The 22,522-nt window shown below is 38.2% G+C and overlaps 1 long non-coding RNA gene across 1 annotated transcript; it reads left to right on the forward strand.

The window, feature by feature from the left end:
* The first annotated feature begins 986 nt into the window (after positions 1–986).
* On the forward strand, positions 987–14,701 carry LOC149995964 (uncharacterized). Its single transcript, XR_016507445.1, has 4 exons — positions 987–1,049; positions 3,260–3,313; positions 8,335–8,385; positions 14,632–14,701. It is a non-coding gene; the product is annotated as an uncharacterized LOC149995964 (long non-coding RNA).
* Positions 14,702–22,522: the final 7,821 nt, after the last annotated feature.

The raw sequence follows: 22,522 nt of genomic DNA on the forward strand, positions 1-22,522 counted from the left end.
GGATGACCGGAGCTAATAGACTTTGGCTCTGCCCCTCATTCCGCAAAGCTCTGTTACCATCTAGAGCTGGAGTCGCAAAGGTAAAATCAACACGATATCGGAGGGAGCCCTTGACCCAGGCTTGCAGTCTTTAAAACCCAACCGAGGAACGGAGAAAGACTGACTTGCTACCTGAAGAGCACGAGGGCTGTTGAGGGACTTGATCGTCAGAAAATTAGAAGAGCCAAGAGCGATGCGAACCCGTAAGCCGAAGCCGAATTTTGAAGTAAAATCAACCTGAAGGGTAGTTAGTTACACCTGAGAGTTCGGCTTAACAGCATAAAAAATTGAGTGTCTGTGTTCATTAGGAATTTTGACGGGCCTAGGGTCTGAATGAGAACTCGATGAAGCCTGATTTTGAGGGAAAATGGAAATGCGGGTTTTCAAACGTCTCATTTAGAGGTAGTCTTTAGAGTTCAACCAGTTTACACATTGTAGACTACTTGTAACTAATTTCCAACCAACAAAAGTGGGATCTATGAAGTGACCTGGAGTCTAAACATATATGTTTTTAATTCCTTAGCAATCACCCGGATGTGTTAACATCTGTAATATCTGACGGAACTAGGAATAAATGGTGCGGTATATACTGAGAGGGCAGGGCGTGGAGAAATTCTGCCTCAAAATTCTCTGTGGCAATGAGAAATTTCTGTGCCATGATCTATAGTTATTTCCAAAAATTTAGAAATTCCAGTAAGCGGAGTCATGCTTACTCTACAGGGTGGGGCAAAGGTAGGCTTACAAGTGTAACACACGGAGTTAATTCCCATATTATTATTTACTAATTCTTATCCTATTGTCCATATGAACAACGGTAAACCTTCGTTTCCTCCACCCTGTGTTTTGTCATCGCGGAATTCTTGTTGTTGAGGTAAATGGATCACATCAGTCTTCATTGTAAGAAACCTCTAATGATATTTTTTTGTCTTTGTTGGTATTTCTAGTGGAATAGAACAACTACCCGTTTTCGAAGATGGAGTTGAAAGTGCTGGCGCGCCCAACTCAAATGAGTAAGTAAGACTGATATTTGAAAGGAGGGAACCATGGATGAGTCTTTTATCTGTGGGGTCCTAGCTGAGTCAAGAAGAAAACGGAAAAGTATGGAGAGGTTGTCAAAGTGTTTGAGAGGGAACAGTACACAATAAGTCATTCTAATTTAATTTACAGAAGAGTAGCATTAAAAATTGTTTATCTTGATTAAATGTTCTATTGACAAATGTGAACATATCTGTAGTAGAGTGTAATTTTCTTACAGTCTCCTTTTCATTTTTAAGTAGCTTTTATGGATTATGTTTTTACAATAGTTCCAATTTTTTTCCCCTTTGCTCTCCTCTGTCCAGGACCCCAGTTTCCCCGGCAATCCCGCCCCTGAAGGTTTATGTCCATAGGTCGTGCATATAACTCCTTTGGCTTCACGCTTTCCTATTTTATTTTATTTTTTTAAATTCATTCATTCATTCATTTTTTATAAGAGTGGAAATAACCATACCCCCCCACCCCCATTCCCAAATTAAGGCCCTTTATAATCTTAAAAGGGAGAATGGGTGAACTTCTTGTGATCCTCTAGCTACTTCAAACTGGACATGGTCATAGTTCTACCTACCCTTGGGTCCAGACATCCCTAATGAGAGTGGGGGTGTGGAGGGGAGGGTGGCCTTCCCACATGGGGAATGATATTGCAGACTCCAGGTCAGTTGGCTGTCCCCGGACAACGGCATGCTTGGTTTAACAGGCTGGCATCCTTGTTGAATTCTGGGGGAAACAGATTTGGCAACAGAGTTTAGAGGCATCATTTAACCCATAACCACTAGGTGACAAAGGCAGGGATTAATTTTTTTAATGCACATATTAGGGAAGAAAAAGAAAGGCTTCTTTGGAGGAAGGTGTGTAAGGGACGTCACACCTGCCCAAAACCCTTTTGCCCACTGTACATAGTTTGGGCTGAGGGGGACATTTTAGGTTTCCCCCAACTCTGACCTCTGGGCCCTTTCTGTGCAAGCTATAAGGATAAGAAAGAGAAACCAATTTTAAAGTGAAGCCCACAGACCGCCTCATTGTTCACCAGTGCAGCCACTTAGTTCAGCCAAACTCCAGAGTCTCAGGAGGCAGCGATGCAGTACAGTCTGTTTCTCAATAGAGAAACGCAGAATCTACTTACCCTTCAATTGTGTTCCTTTCTCATTTTTCCCAGCTATATGTTCTGGTTCCTGGTTTTGTGGGTTGTATCTGTAAGGCAATGGGGCTGATAGCATACTTGCACACGTTTTGCTGATTAAGTTTCTTTGCTCATTGGAATTCTCTTTGTTCGTTTTTTAAAATTTGTTTTAAAGAAGTAGCCATATGAACAGAAAGACTTTCATTACCTAGAACAGGAGTTGGTCAGCTTTTCCAAAAAGGGCCAGTTAGTTAATATTTTCAACTTCGTGTGTCACCTGTTGAGTGTCTCAACTACTCAACCCTGACATGATAGTGTTAGAACAGAGTAGACAGGGTGGGTATGAATGGGTGTATTCCAATAAAACTTGACTCCCCAGAATATCTGGCAGTCTAGATTTGGTCCAAAAGCCTTAGTTATCATCCCCTGCTCTAGACAAGTCATTGACATCTCTGTGGAGGCACTAGACCCTAGAGGAGAGAACCCTGTCAGCACAGAGGAGGAGCTAACAGTGAATAGGGAGCAGAAAACACTGGAGCTAATAGACTTTAGCTTTGCCCCTCATCCTCCAGTGCTCTGTTACCATGTAGAGCTGGAGTCGCAAATGTAAAATGAATGTGATATTGGAGGGAGACCTTGACGCAGACTTGCAATCATTAAAACTGAACTGAGGAACAGAAAAAGACCTACATGTTACCTGAAGAGTAAGAGGGCTGTGGAAGGATTGATAATGAGGAAACTAGAAGAGGCTAGAGTGATGCGAACCCATAAACTGATGTTGAATTTTGAAGTAAACTCAACTTGAAGGCAGTTAGTTACATTGAGAGTTGGGCATAACAGCATAAAGAACTGTCTTTTTGTTGGTTCATTCGGAATTTTGACCACCCTAAGATTTGTGTTACAGGAGTATAAAATAGAAATTCTGGTTTTTAAATTACTCATTTAGAAGTGATTTTTAGAGTTCCACTAGTTTACACATTGAAGACTACTTGTAACTAATTTCAAACAGAAGTGTAATAGATGAAGTCACTGGGAGTCTAAACATATATGTTCTTAATTCCTTAGAGTTGACTCTGATGAATTATCATCAGAAACAGATGAAGAAACCACCAGTAAAAGGTGAGGTATATACTGAGAGGGCACCGCATGGAGAAATTCTGCCTCAGAATTATCCGTGGCAACCAGAAATTTCTGTGCAATGATCTATAATTATTTCTAAAAAGTTAGCACTTCCTTTAAGCTAAGTCATGCTTACTATACAGGTTGGGGCAAAAGAAGGCTTACAAATGTAAAACACAGAGTTAATTCTTGTATTACTATTTATTAATTATTATACTATTTTCCATATGAACAATGGTAAACCTACATTTTCTCCACCTTGTATATTTTGATCAAGGAATTCTTGTTGAAGTAAATCTATGACGTCACTCTTCATTGTAAGCAACCTATAATGATAGTTTTTGTCTTTGTTGGTATTTCCAGTGAAAAAGAAAAACTCTTCAAGATTGATTATGCGTATGCAGACGTTCATGATCGTAAAATAACTGAGTAATTAAGCTTGAAGTTTTTAAGGAGGGAACCATTGATGGGTCTCTTATCTGTGGGATCATAGCTGAGGCAAGAGAAAAATGGAAAATATGGCAAGGTTATCAAAATGTTTAAGAGGGAATGATATACGATAAATCATTCTAATTTAATTTACAGAAACGTAGGGTTAAAAATGTTCATCACGATTACATGTTCTCTTTTGAAAAATGTGAACATATCCTTAGTAGAGTGCAATCTTATTATAGTCTCTTTTTTAACGGTGAAACACAGAATGCTACTTACCCTTCAATTTTGTTCCTTTTGTTCCTAGTTTTGTGTATTGCATCTGTGAGCCAAGGGGACTGATAGCAAAAATGCACATGTTTTGCTGGTTAAATTTTTTTCTCATTTGTATTTTATTTGTTCATTTGTTTATTCGTTTAAAGAGAGAACCATATGAGCAGAAAGACTTTCATTACCTAGAACAGGAGTTGGTCAGCTTTTCCTAAAAGGGCCAGATAGTCAGTATTTTTAACTTTTTGGGTCATGTGTTGAGTGTCTGTCTCAGCTATTCGACCCTGACATAATAGTGTGAGAGCAGAGTAGATAAAATGTGTAGGAATGGGTGTATTCTGATAAAACATGACTTCCCAGCTTATCAGGCAGTCTAGACTTGGCCCACAGGCTGTAGTTTATCATCCTGTGCTCTAGATACTTGTGGGTATCTCTGTGGAGACTGTAGGGCTTCCCAGAGCTTCCTTTGAAAATTGTGAAAAGTTCTTTTTTTTTGGAAGTATATATATTTCTTTCTTTTTTTCTTTCTTCCTTTATTCATTCATTAATTCATTTATTTATTTATTTATTTTGAGTTTTAAAATTTCCACGCTCTGTCCCTTTTCTTTTTGGCAACCAACAGCATGTTCTCTATAGCTGTGAGGGTTTCTGTTTTGTTATGTTCATTCATTTGTTTTATTTTCTTGCATTCCACACATAAGTGAAATCATACAGGATACATCTTTCTGGGTCTGACTGTTTCACTTAGAATGATTTCCTCTAGGTTTATCCATGTTGTTGTAAATGTCTAGATTTCATTCCTTTTGTTCTTTTAATTGCTGGATAACATTTCACTGTGTGTATATATCTGTTCATCTATTAATGTATATCTCGGTTTCTTCCATATCTTAGCTATTCCTATTAATGCTGCAATGAACATGGCAGTGTGTATCTCTTTTCAAATTAGTGTTTTTGTTTTCTTTGTGTAACTACCGAGAAGTGGAATTGCCAGATTATATGTCCCCTCTGTTTTTAATTTTTGGAGAAATCTCTGTACTGTTTTGCACAATGGCTGAAATAACTTACAATTCCCCCAGCAATATATGCAGGTTCCCTTTCCTCCACATCCTCCCAGTACTTCTTATTTGCTGATCTATTGATGAAAGCCATTGTGATGATTGTGAAGTAATACCTTATTGTTTTTTTAATGTGCATTTCCCTAAGGATTAGTGATGCTGAGTATCTTTTCCTGTATCTGGTGTCCATTGTATGTCTTTTTTAGAGAATTGTCTCTTTAGCTCTTCTCGCCATTTTTCAATTAGAGTGTTTGGTTTTCTCTCTCATTGATCTATATGTCTATTTTTATGCCAGTGCCATGCTTTTTATTATTGTAGCTTTATAGTATAGTTTGACATCAGGAAGTGTGATACCTCCTGCTTTGTTCTTTTTCAAGATTTCTTTGCCTATTTGGGGTCTTTTGTGGTTTCATATAAATTACTGGATTAGTTTCCCCAATTTTGAGATGAATGGCATTGGTATTTTAATAGGGATTGCATCAAATCTGTATATTGTTTTATGTAGTAAGGACTTTGTAACAATATTAATTCTTTCAATCCCTGAGCAAGGGACATCCTTCCACTCATTGTACCATTTTGTGTTTCTTTCTTCATTTTCTTACAGTGTTCTAAATACAGGTCTCTTAGTCCTTTGGTTAAATTTATTCCTAGGTATTATATGTTTTTTGATACAGTAGTAAATGGGACTCTTCTTAATTTTTCCTTCTGATTGTTGTTCTTGGTGTATAGAAATGCAACAAATTTTTGCACATTGATTCTATATCCTGCAATTTTACCAAATTCATTCATGAGTTCTAATAGTTTTCTGGTGGAGTCTTTAGGGCTTTCTATATATAGTATCATGTCATCTGCAAATAATAATTTCACTTCTTTATTTATTATTTGAATGCCTTTTTCTCTTTTGTTACCTGATTTCTCTGACTAGGTCTTCCAATGTTATGTTGAGTAGAAGTGGTGATAGTGGACATCCTTGTCTTGTTTGCAATTTTAGAGAAAAACCTTTCAGCTTTTACCATTGAGTATGATGTTACGAGCTGTGGATTGGTCTTCTACAGTCTCTATTATGTTAAGATGTTTCTTCTGTATCCCCTTTGGTGAGAGTTTTTGTCATAAAAGGATGTTAAATTTTGAATTTTATTAATTGGGACTTGTTTCTGCATAATCTCACTGAATGTTCTTTCTATTGCATTGGTCTGAAGACATTTTTAACATGTATTTATGGCAGGGAAATAATACATTCTTAAAACTGCATGTCTGAACTACAGACATCTTCATGAGACTTTCTTATGCTGCTTCTTGCTTAGCCAGTTATTGAACCACACAAATATCATGTCACTGCTGGAGAGTGAGTAGTGCTGAAGAGGATCTGAAGTGGTCACTATTGCAATTTGTTGGTGTCTTCACAAAGATTCCATGCAAGTGAAAAGGGAAACTGATGAATAAAAATAGTTCTTCAAGTTACCCATGCATTTCCTTTTCTATGACCTCTTTCATTGTGGGCCCGCAGTGAGTAGTTTATTCTGCCACTTAATTATTAAGAAGGGTCCTAGAGTATGCCAGATGGTTGGAATGGTTAATGGTGATGACAGCAATGAGCGTCTATTAAGTATTTACTCTATGACAGGCAGTTTGCCAAGCCACCTGCACTTATTTAGATCTTCCTCCACATCTTTAGGACAACATCTCTCAGTAGGTATTATATCATAAGCCCTATTCTTCTTATTAAAAAACTAGACTTTTCAGAAAACATTAGTATGTGTTCCAAATTACATGTTCGAAGCAGCCACAACTCTAGGTAACAAAAAATTTCAGGGAAGTGGTGCCAAAACAAACAACCCTCTCCCCCCCCCCCCCCCGCCCAAGATGTGTAGTTCATTGTCCACTGATCTACAAGTGCATACTTCACCAAATTAAATCAAGGAAAGAGGGAAGCCAGCAGCCATGAGAGCCCAGTGGGGCTACAGGGTTACTTTACAAGCCAATGAAAAAATTCTCAGGTAGTATGAAAGGTAAGGAGCTCAAATGATGTAAACTGTGTAGGATTGGAATCTGTAGGAACTGGAATCCAATTCTCATTTGCCTTACCTCTCTTTTCCACGGTCAGAACCTCACAGTCTTGGGTAGCTCTCAGTAGCTGGCCTGGTTGCGCTGTCACGTAGACATCACGGTTTCTTGGCCAGTTAGAATCCTGATATTGACCTGGTCTTTAATACCTTTCTACAGCATTCAGGGTGGTGCTATATTGTGGGTGATCTTAATGTTGCCTTAATCACCAAGTTTGCTATCAGTTTTCTTCTAACTTTTATCAGAAAACAACTTGACATTACTTCTTTTATTATTATGACAGTGGATAGGCTACTTGTCTGCCTATTAGCTATACATATTCTGCAGTGGAGCTTGACCCAGCGGTGAGGCAAAATTGGCATTTATTTCTTCTCCATTCTCCAGCCTTCGGTGCAAGCTGTGAGCAGGGCCTCAGGATCATTTCCACTTGGGCTGAAATTTGGGTCCCCTGTTGGAAGCATGAGCAGAGCAAGAGATTGCTTCCCAATGGCGATCTTGTCTCCAGCCATAGGGTAAAATGAGGTGTAACCAGAGGTTCCATCAAACAGGCTTCTCCTCCTGTTAATGGAAGGAGCCCAGTTGCTAGGTGTTTCTCCTTTGACTTGGAACTTCCTAAAACTTATTACCTCCAGAGTGTCCTTGCCAACCCGAATGTGACTCTCATTAACTGTTGCATTCATATGGGAGTGTTTTGTTTCAAGAGATGAGTGTGGCAAGACAAGAGTGTCATTTACTCCCTACTGGTCCCTGCAGTCCCTTAGTTTGTTGCTGTGCAAAGAGGTCTGCAAGATTTGCGGGCTTGCCCAGGACCCCACAGCTCATTAATGAGAGAGCTGGAACCCAGGTCTCTTCCTCTCTTCCCTTCTGTCTCCAAGCTCTGGTGTTTAGTTGGTGACTCCAAGTTTTATATTGCTATAAGGTTGTGGTTGGGGCTTTGCAGGCAAGAGAAACGTTGCCAAGCATGCAAAGTTTAGTGTTTGGTTCATGTATATTCCATGTGTGAATGAAACTAATCATGAGGCAGAAACGTGACAAGTTTAGTGACTAGTGAAAAACATTTTGTTCTGAAACTCCTGAAGAATTTTTAAGGAATTATATTTATAAAGGCCTTTGTTCACTGGTTAAATTCATATGATGTGTTAGAAGAAATCTGTGATAAACTTGAGAAGTCTGGGATTTGATTTTCAATTCCTTTTGCAGCCGCAAGATGAAGAGATTTGTGGACTTAATTATTTCATGCCTGCCGTTCAGGTATGTGAAACCCTAGAAAAAGACAGTTATCTCCTTTTTAAACGATAAATATGTGTAACACTCAATATCAATATTTTTAATGAAAAAGGATCTGGGAGGAAAAGAAACATTTCTGTCAGTATGTTGCTAATAGTCCCTGTGCCTTTTACTATAATGTAATACAATTCTTGGAATTTTAATTTAAGCTGAACATTAAGTATTGCAAAGAAATGCCATTTACCTAAATCTAATAGTAAAATATTAATATATTCTTTATCTGTGAAAGTAAAAATAATGAAGCATTCATTTTCACATTCTATAATTATGTGTTTATTTGTCTAGAATTACTCTTTAATTATGGAAGTGTTCTACTTAGGCTTCTTCCTGACATGATAGTAAGATTTCATACTATAATACAGATTCACACAATATACTTGTTTCCTCTTAAATTTATAATATATATTTTTTTGTTTTTCAATTACAGTTGTCTCATTTTCTCCCAATTTCTCTCCCGCACCCAACCCACCCCCTCTCCCGCAATCATATCCCTCCCCGTTGTCCATGTCCATGAGTCATTTATATATGTTCTTTGACTAAACCCTTCCGTTACTGATCCCCTTCTCTCCCTCTCCCCTCCCCCCTATTCACTGCTATTCTGCTCTTTGTTCTATTTAGTTCTTTTGTTTATGTTGTTCTTCAGTTTCCTGTATTAGGTGATATCATATGGTATTTTTCTTTCTTTGCCTGGCTTATTTCACTAAGCATAATTCTCTCTAGTTCCATCCATGTTGTTGCAAATGGCAGGAGTTCCTTCTTTCTTTCTGCTACATAGTATTCCATTGTGTAAATGTACCACAGTTTTTTGATCCACTCATCTACAGATGGGCACTTAGGTTGTTTCCAGCACTTAGCTATTGTAAACAGTGCTGCAATGAACATAGCAGTGCATAAGTTCTTTTGAATTGGTGTTTCAAGATTCTTCGGGTATAATCCTAGTAGTGGAATCGCTGGTTCAAAAGGCAGTTCCATTTTTAATCTTTTGAGGTAATTCCATACTGTTTTCCATAGTTGCTGCACCAGTCTGCATTCCCACCAACAGTGCAGTAGGGTTCCCGTTTCTCCACATCCTCGCCAGCACTTGTTGTTTGTTGATTTGTTGATGATGGCCATCCTGACTGGTGTAAAATGGTATCTCATTGTGGTTTTTATTTGCATCTCCCTGATGGCTAATGATGTTGAGCATTTTTTCATGTGTCTATGGACCTTCTGTATGTCCTCTTCGGAGAAGTGTTTGTTCAGGTCCTTTGCCCATTTTTTAATTGGGTTGTTTGTTTTCTTGATGTTGAGTCATATCAACTCTTTATATATTTTGGAAATCAGTCCCCTGTCTGTGATGTCATTGGCAAATATGTTTTCCCATATGGTTGCTTTCCTTTTCATCTTGCTGATGTTTTCTTTTGCTGAGCAGAAACTCTTCAGTTTGATGTAATCCCATTTATCTATTTTTTCCTTTATTTCTCTTGCTTTAGGAGATGCATCCATGAAGAAATTGTTACGTGAGATATCTGATATTTTCTTGCCTATGTTTTCCTCTAGGACTTTTATGGTGTCACGGCTTACATTTAAGTCTTTGATCCATCTTGAGTTTATTCTTGTGTGTGGTGTAAGTTGGTGGTCTAGTTTCATTTTTTTGCAGGTCCCTCACCAGTTCTCCCAGCACCATTTGTTAAAGAGGCTCTTCTCACTCCATTTTATGTTCCTTCCTCCTTTATCAAAGATTAATTGACCATAGAGGCCTCGGTTTATTTCTGGACTCTCTATTCTGTTCCACTGATCTATATATCTGTTCTTATGCCAGTACCAGACTGTTTTGATTACAGTGGCTTTGTAGTATTGTTTGATATCTGGTGTTGTGATTCCTCCTGCTGTGTTCTTCCATCTCAAGATTGCTTTTGCTATTCGGGGTCTTTTTTGGTTCCATATGAATTTATGGAGTATTTGTTCTAGGTCTGTGAAATATGTCATTGGTATTTTAATAGGGATTGCATTGAATCTGTAAGTTGCTTTGGGTAGTATGGCCATTTTGATGATGTTGATTCTTCCCATCCAAGAACATGGCATTTGCTTCCATTTATTTGTATCTCCCTTAATTTCTTTCTTCAGTGTTATGTAATTTTCAGAGTACAGGTCTTTTATCTCTTTGGTTAAGTTTACTCCTAGGTACTTTATTTTTCTTGTTGCTATAGTAAATGGTATTTTCTATTTTGTTTCTGTCTCTGATATTTTATTGTTGGTGTACAGAAATGCCTTAGGTTTCTGTATATTTATTTTGTACCCTGCTATTTTGCCAAGTTCACTTATTATATCGAGTAGTCTTTTAGTGTAGCTTGTAGGATTTTCTAGGTATACTATCATGTCATCTGTATATAATGAAAGTTTTACTTCCTCTTTCCCAATTTGGATGCCTTTTATTTCTTTTTCTTGTCTGATTGCTGTGGCTAGGACTTCCAACACTATGTTGAATAGGAGTGGAGAGAGTGGACAACCTTGTCTAGTTCTTGAATTCAGGGGGAATGCTTTTAGTTTTTGTCCATTGAGTATGATGTTGGCCTCAGGCTTCTCATATATAGCCTTAATTATGTTAAGGTATGCTCCCTCTATTCCCATTTTGCTGAGTGTTTTCATCATAAATGGGTGTTGTACTTTATCAAATGCTTTCTCTGCATCTGCTGATATGATCATGTGATTTTTGTCTTTCATTTTGTTTAGGTGATGTATTATATTTATTGATTTGCAAATATTAAACCATCCTTGCATCCCTGGAATGAAGCCCACTTTATCATGATGTATGATCTTTTTGATGTATTGCTGGATCCTGTTTGCCAAAATTTTATTGAGGATTTTAGCATCTGTGTTCATCAGTGATACTGGCCTGTAGTTTTCTTTCGTTGTTGTGTCTTGACCTGGTTTGGGGATCAGAACAATACTGGCTTCATAGAAAGAGTTTGGGATTTTCCCCTCTTCTTGGACTTTTTGGAACAGTTTGAGGAGGATAGGAGTTAGTTCTTCCCTGAATGTTTTGTAGAATTCACCTGTGAAGCCATCTGGTCCCGGGCTTTTGTGTGCCGGGAGATTTTGGATTACTGTTTCAATTTCCTTCTTTGTTATTGGTCTGTTGAGACCTTCCACTTCTTGATTTGGTTTTCGAAGGTTGTATGTTTGTAGAAATTTGTTCATTTGTTCTAGATTGTCAAATTCCTTGCCATACAGTTGTCTGTAGTAATTTCTAACTATCATTTGTATTTCTGTGGTATCAGTCGTGATTTCTCCTCTTTCATTTCTGATTTTGTTTATTTGGGTCTTCTCTCTTTTTTTCTTGATTAGACTGGCTAGAGGCTTGTCGATTTTGTTTATTTTTTCAAAGAACCAGCTCCTAGTTTTGTTGATCTTTTGGATTGTTTGTTTAGTCTTTATGTCATTTAGTTCTGCCCTGATCTTGATGATTTCATTCCTTGTTCTTGCGCTAGGCTTTGTTTGTTGTTGTTGTTCTAGTTCTTGTAGCTTTAGTGTTAGGTTTTTTATTTGAGATTCTTCTAACCTTTTCAGATATGCCTGTATTGCTATGAACTTCCCTCTCAGGACTGCTTTTGCTGTGTCCCACAGGTTTGGGGCTGTTGTGTGCTCATTATCATTAGTTTCTAGAAATTTCTTGATTTCTTTTTTGATGTCATTGTTAATCCATTCATTATTTAATAGCATGTTATTCAGTCTCCATGAGTTTGGGTGTCTTTGATTTTTTTTCTCTGAGGTTGATTTCTAGTTTCAAGGTATTGTGATCTGAAAAGATGCTTGATATGATTTCAATTTTCTTGAATTTGTTGAGGCTTGTTTTGTGTCCTATCATGTGATCTATCTTTGAAAATGTCCCATGTGCCTTTGAAAAGAATGTATATTTTGCTTCTTTGGGGTGGAAAGTTCTATATATATATCATTTAGGTCCATGTGGTTTAGTGTGTTGTTCAATGCCTGTATATCCTTGTTGTTTCTTTGCTTGGATGATCTGTCTATTGTTGATAATGGAGTGTTGAAGTCCCCTACTACGAGTGTGTTGTTGTTGATATCCTTTTTGTGGTCTTCTAGTATTTGCTTTATGTATTTGGGTGCTCCTATGTTGGGTGCATATATGTTTATCAATGCCATATCTTCTTGATGGGTTGTTCCTTTAAGTATTATGAAATGTCCTTCTTTGTCTCTTTTTATTGCCCTTGCTTTGAAATCCGTTTTGTCTGATATGAGGACTGCTACCCTGGCTTTTTTTTCCGGCCCGTTTGCTTGGAAGATTTTTTTATATCCCTTTACTTTCAGTCTATGTAAATCTTTTGTTTTGAGGTGTGTTTCTTGTAGACAGCAAATATGTGGGTCCTGTTTTCTTATCCATTCCGTTACCCTATGTCTTTTAATGGGAGCATTTAATCCAGTTACATTTAAGGTTATTATTGACGTGTATTTATTCATTACCCTTTGTACCTCTGTTCCTCTCCTGTCTTGTTCTTTTCTTCTTTTTTCTTAGGACACACCCTTTAGCATCTCTTGCAATGCTGGTTCGGTGGAGATGTATTCTTTCAGTCTTCCTTTGTCTGAGAAACTCCTTATTTCACCTTCTATTTTGAATGAGAGCCTTGCTGGGTAGAGTATTCTTGGTTGTAGGCCTTTGTTTTTCATTGCTTGAAATATGTTTGACCATTTCCTTCTGGCTTGTAATGTTTCTGTTGAGAAATCAGTTGATAGCCTTATCGGAGCTCCCTTGTATGTTATTTGCTGTTTTTCTCTTGCTGCTTTCAGGATTCTCTCTTTGTCTTGAAATGTTGCCATTTTAATTATGATATGCCTTGGAGTGAGTTTTGGGGGGTTCCTCTTCATTGGAACTCTCTGTGCTTCCTGAACTTGTATCACTTTTTCTCTCGTCAGGTTCGGAAAATTTTCTGTCACTATTTCTCCGATCAGTTTTTCAATTCCATGCTCCTTTTCTTCTCCCCCTCTAATTCTGATGATCCTGATATTATTTCTTCTCATGCTATCCTGTAATTCCCTTACATCTTGTTCATATTTTTTAAATCTTTTTTCATTTTGCTGTATTGTCTGGGAGTTTTTCTCTACATTATCTTCTAACTCACTAATCCGATCCTCTGCTTGGTTTAGTCTGCTTTTGACTGATTCTACTGTGTTTTTCAGTTCAGAGATTGAATTCTTCAATTCTTCCTGGTTCTTGTTAACAGTTTCTATGTCTTTTTTTATGCTGGTGTAGTTCTCTGCAAGTTCCCCGTAATTTTCTTGGAGCTGCTGGTAACTTCCTTGGAGGTTGTCATAGTTGTTTTTAAGGATGTCGAGTATATTGAGCTTCTTTACCACCATTGTTTTGAATTCCATGTCTGACATTTGGGCTATGTCTATTTCATCTATCTCTCTTTTTGAGGATTCCTCTTTTCATTGAGGGGTTATTTTTGCATCTTACCATGTTGGATTCTTTTTGTTTTTATTTATTTATTTGTTTTTTTGGCGGGTGATGGTCTGCTTTGACTTCCCTCCTTTGTGGTATGAGATTCTTTATGGGAGATCTGGGGGTTTCAGTGGTGCAGTCTCTTTGATATCCTGAGCCTGATGTTCTTGAGTTACCCTTTTTGTCGTTTGTTTATGCTGTCTGGTTATATTTCAGATGTTCTTTGGTAGGATCTTCCTTCTGGCTAGTTGGTTGGGAGTCACTCTATCCACTTTGTCTTGAGTTCTTTTGTGGAGATGCTGTTAAAAACATAAACACACAGCCCAGGCAGGAGACCCACACCCTCAAAAAATATCCCCCACCCTCTATCCCGCTATCGTCTGCCAACGAGTCCATATTAATATAAATATAAAGAGATTAGAGCTTTTATACTATAAGGAGAATAGATAAGAGTTGTTTTTAGGGAGGAAAAATATAATTTTTGATAGAGGGGGTGATAGATTAATAATAGTTGAGACTATGCAAGCCAGTAGGTAATATTTACATTGTATGTTAATAAAAATAGAAGAGAAGGATGGAATAATGCATAATATAGTAAGAAAGTGGGATTGTATTGTATTGGGTTTATATAGTAATTATATTCTATTATTTAGAGTGATAGGGGGGCTAAACTAGACACACAAACAAATAAACAATGATTGAAGAGAAAGGATGAGAAGGAGAGGTTATATGCAACACGTTTGAGATAAAGTTTGTTTTTCTTTTGGAAGGAAAAGAAAAAAACCAACAAAAAAAGAAGAAAGAAAGAGAGAAAAGAAAAAATAAAGAAAAAAGAAAGAAAGAAGAAAGAGAGAAAAAATGTTAAAAAAAAAAAAAGGATGTTTTTACTTTGTTTTAGCCTTGGTGTGTCGTGTGTCGCCTTCTTTTTCTGCATCCGCAGCTGGTCTAGTGTGGCAGTTCAGAAGTTCTTGTTTCTTGCATCACTGGTGTGCCCCCGTGGTTGCTGCAATGGTGCATGCCCGCGGTTGCCAGCATGGTGCGTTCCTTTGCTGCCCGCTGGAGCCAGCTGAGGTGTCCTTGTGCGCGCGTCCCTGCACGCCCAGGTGGCCTGAGAGCTTGCCCCGCGATTGGCGCCTATTGTCCCTGGGCTGAGGTGTTTTCTCGCTCACGCGCCCGTGCCCTTAGTCCCGCTGAGCCGAGCTCCCGGAGTTGGTCTCTCGCCTCTCAGGGCAGGGCCGGGGACACTTGTGCTCAGTGGAAGCGAGCTTCCGTGGGTCGCCGCCTCCCGCTGTTCCCGTGCTGCAGCCGCCCGCCTTCCCTCACCTGTCTGGGCGGGCACGAACTGAGCCTGCGCTAGTGGTCTGCTTTCTGGCCTGGGGCCTGGCGCCCACGGGAGCTGGCTAGGGGTGTCTGCGCACGGTCCTCTGCGTGTTCAGTGGGCCCTCCCTGTGCCCGTTGGGGCACTGATCTTATGTCCATTGGGGAGTGTCCGAGGGACGTCTGGACTCACTGCCCCACACACCTGGGCCAGTGAATGAGAGCACTTCCCTATGCGCGCCCCCGGGACCCAAGGGTAGGGTTGGGGAGTGGATGAGTGCGCCTCTGCGCCTGCGCTCCTCAAGAATGGCCTACCACCCCCAAACTTTCCTCCCCTCTCCACCGTCCACTAGAGAAAAATATAAAGGAGAGTTATGTTCTCACTTGCCCGGGAGCACGCTGTCTCCTGTCCTTCAGCGCCAGTGCTACTTGGTTGAGTCCCGTCTCTGCCAGCGGGCAGAAATCCGCTCTCCTCCCGACTCCTCTCTGGGGCAGCCTGTGGTCACCAAAAAGCCTTTGTGTACTTCCAGCTGCAGCTCGGGCAGCCGCCCCAGTCAGGGATCCTGTTTTGTCCCCTTTTCCTCCGCTATCCTCACTAAACAAGTTGTTCCCACATGGATTTTCTCTAATCCAGCAGTGCCATGACTCGACTCCTGCCAGTGTCCAGCTGCTCACTGAGATGTTCTGTCTGCAATTAGCCCAAACTGCAGATGGGTCTCGGGAGCCTGAAAACGCAGCCTCCCCTCACTCCTCCGCTATCTACTCTCTCTGGTCAACCATCTTGATTAATCTATTCTATAGACTGGGATCATACTTGCCAATTGTTTTATATAACACTTAATTAAGGCTATTGTTAAGAGATTTCCTTGTACCAGGATGAGGTCAACTTGAATACTAACCTCAACCATCCCCTCAATGTCCTGTACAAAATCAGCTGAACAAATCCCATAAAGTACCAAAGTCTACTTAAAAAAGCCATGTGACTTTCTCATTAAATGTCTGTACTGATGTTTCCCACTTTCTCATACCATCATTCCACTTGCCATATTTAACAATGTCCGTACTCCACGTTGGCCTACAAAGAGAAAGTCTATGACAGTCCTATCATTCATAACAGTGCTGGATAATAAGTTGATACTAATCTGACTCTTCTAGAGCCAAAGCCTTTTTTCTGAAAATTCCAACTAAAGTCAGGGACATATTCCATTTACACCTTTTTAATTAGATGACTCCCATTATAAGAACTGCACATATAGGGAGCACATGAATAATGCATTAGTTTTCTTTCCATGATGATTGCCTAAATAACCAAGGATAGTCTCATTTTGGAGAGATCTTCCAGTCATCTGAGAGCTAGCTAAATACCTAAATACTTAAAGATCTCTACAATTTCATCTAAGACACAAATCATCATGTTTTCACCACAGGGAGGCATGTTAACACCTGATATTTCACAGAAAAAAGTTTAGTTCTGATAGTGTACACCTTCACCCTAAAAATAAAAAAAATTGTTTTCAACTGCTAGGGCCTCTTATGAGTGACATATCAGTTAAGGGCAAAGATTACAAAGACTTCCAATCTGACTTCTAGAATGATAGTTCATTTCAAATACTGGAGTCAAGACCTTGAATTTGGAGAAAGTGTTAGTCCTGACTGAGGGGCAGGGAGAGAAAGGGCTGGGACACACAGACCATCAGTAGCAGCTCAGAATGGCAGAATCACACCAGAAGTGCTCTGGCCACACCCACACTTTCCACAGAGGAAGCCTGATCTCAAGGGATCTCTGGAAATCCACGGAACTGGAACCGGGCAGGCAAGTCCTGGGATAAGACACACCAGGGTGCTCCGAGACTGAAAGCCAGTGTCATCTGCAAAAACTTTGCCTCATCCCATCTAGTGCTTAATCCCCAGTGCTTGTGGACTTGTGGACCATCCACAACCAGAGTCACACCATTGCAGTGCCTCACCCCAGAGGCCCTCGCAGGTGCCAGGGGAAACTGCTCTGACCCAAATACTGTGCACCGGAAGGACTTTCAAAGCCAGAACAGGGGAGAGCACTGTGCATGGCCCAGCAGGGGCACACATAGGGTCTCATGTAGCCTGTTTTCCCAAACTTCTAGGTGATTGAAATTCATTCACTTCACAGACTAACCCCTTTTGAGCTGTGGGAATTGGTGTGGGGAAAATGAAAACATCTAGAGGTGTTGACTCATGTTTTGTTCCTTAAGTTCAGAGGCTGGGAGCCAGATCTTTGTTGTTTCTGAGACACATTTCAGTAATTAAGATGAATAGTGACCAAATAATGGTCAGAAACTCTGTCAGGCTATGGAAAACCCAATAGTCAGTTAAATTTACATGCCTGCAATGTTCGGGAGAGTTGCTTTAGAGTTTTCCTTTTTGGGAGGAAGGCTTTGGGGTGAATCTCAGAAAAATCATTAATGTACCTCCATTTTTCAGACTTCACTGGGTCAAAAATGCCTCTCTCAGTTGTGTCCCTCTCCTTTGCCACAAAAATCAGTGTGTCCTATTCAGTAGGTATAGACTCAACCTTTTCCCAATTATTCCGTACTCACACGAAGACCTTTCATCTGGGACTCCTTCAAGCAAACATAATAGCCTAGACGATGGAATCAAGAATTACATTTATAGTCCCGTTTGTTAATTTTTTTCTTTATTTCCCTTGTCCTAGGAGATACATTGGTGAAATGTTGCTACATGGGGCATCTGAGATTTTCCTGCCTGTTTTCCTCTTTGACTTTTATGGTGTCATCACTTACATTTAAGTCTTTGATCCATCTTGAGTTTATTCTGGTGTGTGGTGTGAACTGGTGGTCTACTTTCATTTTTTTTTTGCATGTCCCTGTCCAGTTCTCCCAACACCGTTTGTTGAAGAGGCTAGGCTATTTTCACTTCAGTTTATGCTCCTTCCTCCTTTGTCAAATATCAATTGACCATAGAAACCTGGGTTTATTTATGGGCTCTCTGTTCTGTTCCATTTATCTATATGTCTGTTCTTATGCCAATACCAGACCGTTTTGATTACAGTTGCCTTGTAGTATAGTTTGATATAAGATATTGTGATTCCTCCTACTTTATTCCTCTTCTTCAATATTGCTGAGGTTACTCGGGTCTTTTTTGGTTCCCAATAAATTTTTGTAGTATTTTTTCTAGGCCTGTGAAATATGTCATTGGTATTTTAATAGAGATTGCATTGAATCTATAAATTGCTTTGGGTATTATAGGCACTCAAACAAATGAGCAAAATAGAACCAGAGCCATGTAAGCAAGGATCAGACTGACAGTGACCAGGAGGTAGGGGGGAGGAGGTAAAGGTAGTAAAGAAGGGTAAGGGTCTAGTTAAGGAACTAGTGTAAATGATCCATGGATATGGACAACAAGGAGGGGAATGACTGTGGGAGAAAGGGTGGGCAGGATGGGAGGAGCAATGGGGGGAAATTGGAACAACTGTAATAGAAAAACAATAAAATAAAAAAATTTTTTAAAGAATTAATTTTGAATGTTCTTGGCCCTCTTTTGGTCAACCTGACACCTGCTGGGAGTTATAGTTAAGGAAAGAAATGAACCATCATGTCCCAGAATGAACAGATGGAATCCTGAGTTTCAAAATAGGTCTGTATAACTTCCCACTCTTTTTAAAGGACCTTTAATCAGGAAAGAGTGAGGTGGGTGCTCCCATTTGGGGATAAATATGCAGAGTGACAAAAGTTTCTTGCTACACATGAAGAATATTTTGTCTTGGGTGAGTATAGAACGTTTGTGGAAAAAAATTTAAATTTTAAATATCATTTGCTGTTTATTTGCTTTATTTAAATAAACCAGTTGGTCTAAAGTGAACTTGATTTAATTTTTCTGTTTTATATTGGCTTCAATGAAAAAGAAAATTTTAAATATCAGTTAAAAAATTAAACTTTGCATACTATAGAAACCTTTCAACTTCTACTTTAAATAAGGTGTGTATGTACTGACAATATTGAACATTATTCTAACTTTGTGTTGGGGTCCCCCTGGGAAAGTATCAAGATTTGGAGACCTGTGCAGGCCAGGCAAAGGAAACAAAGCCTGTAAGACCTGACTGGAAAACCGGGAAAGCTGGGTGCATACTTGCCTTGATGCTATAGCCAGTGGGCCCTGGTGGGAATTGGGCCATGAAAAAATGCGTTATGTCCTTTGAAGCTTGTCCTGTTCTTTTACCTTGCTTGATTGCTTTATTTTACCAGCAGCAGAGGTTTTGACTTTAACTCAAAATGCACTCACTCTCCCTATTTTACAGCCATCTGAAGTCTTTGTGTTCAACACACCCTGACCTGAGGGAAATCTCAACATTCCTTCAATTGTTATCCCTGAACAATACCTGTTTTCTGTAATGAGCACTGTTTAACATTGGTTGATGAGCTTTATGAGGGTGCTATATGCCCTTAAGCTTACTGCACTCAATCAAAGAAGACCTTGGAGGAAGGCAATCAGGCATTTGTCTCTCAGACATTTGCCAGCCTTCTCTCCCCTAGCACAAGCTGCCTGGGAAGTCTTCATTTCATTTGCAACAACAGGGGATCTCTGTGAAGGGGTCCCCAATACTTTGTCTTAAAATTTTTTGTTTTTCTATGCACATTTCCCTATTTGTAAAATGAAGGGACTGGACAAGCTGCTTATTGAAATTTCTTAAGATCTAATCACTGATACATACAAATAGCTCCTGGAGAGTTTTGCTGGATTTACATTTATTTCATGTAACAAATATGAATAATTTATAAATAACTGGAGGATTTTGTCTATTTAAATTCTTTGGCTAGAAATCCAGAAGTATCTCTATGATTTTTGTACCTTACACATTACCAGTATTCTTGTTTCTTTCCTGGTTTCTGCTTATAATGGTGATACAATATTATGATATATTTTTTGAACATTTTCAGTTATAGTTGACATATAACATTATAAGTTTAAAGTGTAAAGTGTGGTGATTTGATACCCTTATATATTCTCAAATGAATACCACTTAAGATTGTTATGTACAGACAAGAACTGAAGGTGGAAGAAGCTATTAGTGTAAAAGGTATCTTGAAGGAATAGCAGGGATGCTGAAGTGGCTACAGGAAAGTGTGAGAAACGGGCAATGAAGTCAGAGAGGTAAGGATATAATGTGGGCAATTCTTGTAGGTTTGCTGCAGAGCGACGTAAGGAATTTGGTTGTTTCTGAATGAAACTGGGATCCATTGAAGAGTTTTTTGGGTTTTTTTGTTTGTTTCTTTTTTGTTCATTTGTTTCTTTTGTTTTCCATGTGGAGTCACAAGCTTTTAAAGGTAAGCAACTGTTTAAATTTTTTTTTAAACACTCTGAGGGTTCATTTGAAGGAGCTTATATGTGGCTAAATGCTTGTGGCAAGCAGCCAGCTTGTGATTTCTACAACTGAATGTTTTTTATTGCCTCATTGTTTTTACAATTGTATCTTGCATTTAAAATATTCTTTGTCTAATATATAAAATATTTCTCCTTGATATCTTTAACCAAATTGTTACATAACCTATTTCTATTTCTCAATTACTTTAAAGAATTCCCCAATCCAACCTATGTGCTGTCTGAGTTTTGACTCCTGCCATCTCATGCATCTTGGGGCCAAGCCTTGATCTTAGTGTGACTATGGCTCTCAATTAGACCATAGAAGAGTCCTTTACCCTGCTTATTTATAGTTGATGTTGAGTGGAACATGATTATTAACATCAAATAAATCTGTACCACTGTCAGAGTGAGCATCTTCTGACACCTCTTGGCCTCTAATTTCTCCCATTATAAATGTTGACTCCTCGAATCAACTTCTTATAGGTTTTGCACTCTTATGTGAAGGGAAGGAAATTAATCTATGTTGTTTTATTGCAAACCTCCATTCACCAAAAGTGTATTTACTGAAATAATTTTTTTTAATTTATTGATTTAGAGAGAGAGCAAGATCAATGTGTTTTCCCACTTATTTATACATTCATTGGCTTTTTTTTTTTTAATGTTCTTTTTCAGTTTACAGTATTCTCTGTAGAAAATTGAACAGTTACACATTTAGATGGGGCACTTTTGTATGTAAGATCTTAAAATTTAAATGAGAGATGTTTAAGCACTCTTGCTTCTAAATTTTTAAGTTTAATGGTCAAAAGAGTCATCACAAACATATTTCTAATTGGGACATTCAACTTGCCCCAGACCTTCAGAGCAAGAGCTAAAATTTTTGAATTTGCTAATCATTTTGCTCTCAATAATACCTCATTCTCAATTAACAGGAATAAATTACTAGTTTCTAATTTCATTTGAAAATTAATTAGGTTAAGTGAAATTGTGAGTATTGGGTGTTTGCTAAATAAATAGGTAGTATTTGGGAGATTAAACAATAGTGAATTTCTATAGATAAAAACTATAAGAAATCTAAAGGCAACATAAAGCAGTAAGGGTTATTTCCTTTTTTTTCTTTGCTACAGAGGTGAAATTATATAGTAGATAAATAATATTATTATGTAAAGTATAAACTAAAGAAAGAATATAATGACAAATTTTTAGAAAAGATTCCAGTTAGTAAAATATTTATTTTTGTTTTTTGTTTTTCCATATAATCTTTAAATTAATTTCATGAAGATTTATTTCAAAGATGCATTTCTAAACATAATTATCTATAATATAAGAACAATAGATGTTATGGATTCACTCACTTTGGAATCAAATGATGTTTTATGGAAATTCAGGAATTGTTTTAAAAAATAACAAGGCATCATAAAAAATGCATTTACCTGATTATATATTACAATACAAGAATGTTTAAAAATGCACAAAAGTTTTGAAACGCTTTGCAGATTATTTAAATGGCTTGTTTTATGATTGTTTAAAATGTTAGTAGTTACTCTGTTTTATTATCGCTGTTTATGTATATGTAGTTTGACTAAAAGGTTTACACTTAAGGGAGAAGATGCCTGCCTCAATCACTTATGACACATTTAATGGAACCATGCAATTTAAGTTTATGCTAACTTTCAATGTATGTATTTATTTAATCTTCATGATGATCTTATTAGTCTGTAATTGCATTAAAATCTTTCAAATGAGGTGATTTACATGTGGAGTTGTTAAATACTTTGATAGAGTCAGAGCTACTAAAGGCAAGGGCCTGCCATTTCCATCATTCTGCTCAATCCCCAAGCAAAGTACTCCGTTTGGTCTTTTTTTTAATTTTATTAACATGAATAAGATATTGTCATATCTTATTTTGAAGACCAAGTTGTTAGTTTAATATTAAAATTATATTAATACAAGTAATTTCCTATTAAATTAAAAATAGTAAATGCATATTAT

Source organism: Furipterus horrens, unplaced genomic scaffold (genome assembly GCF_987537825.1).
Source record: "Furipterus horrens unplaced genomic scaffold, mFurHor1.1.pri manual_scaffold_12, whole genome shotgun sequence".
In the NCBI taxonomy this organism is placed as follows: Eukaryota; Metazoa; Chordata; class Mammalia; order Chiroptera; family Furipteridae; genus Furipterus; species Furipterus horrens.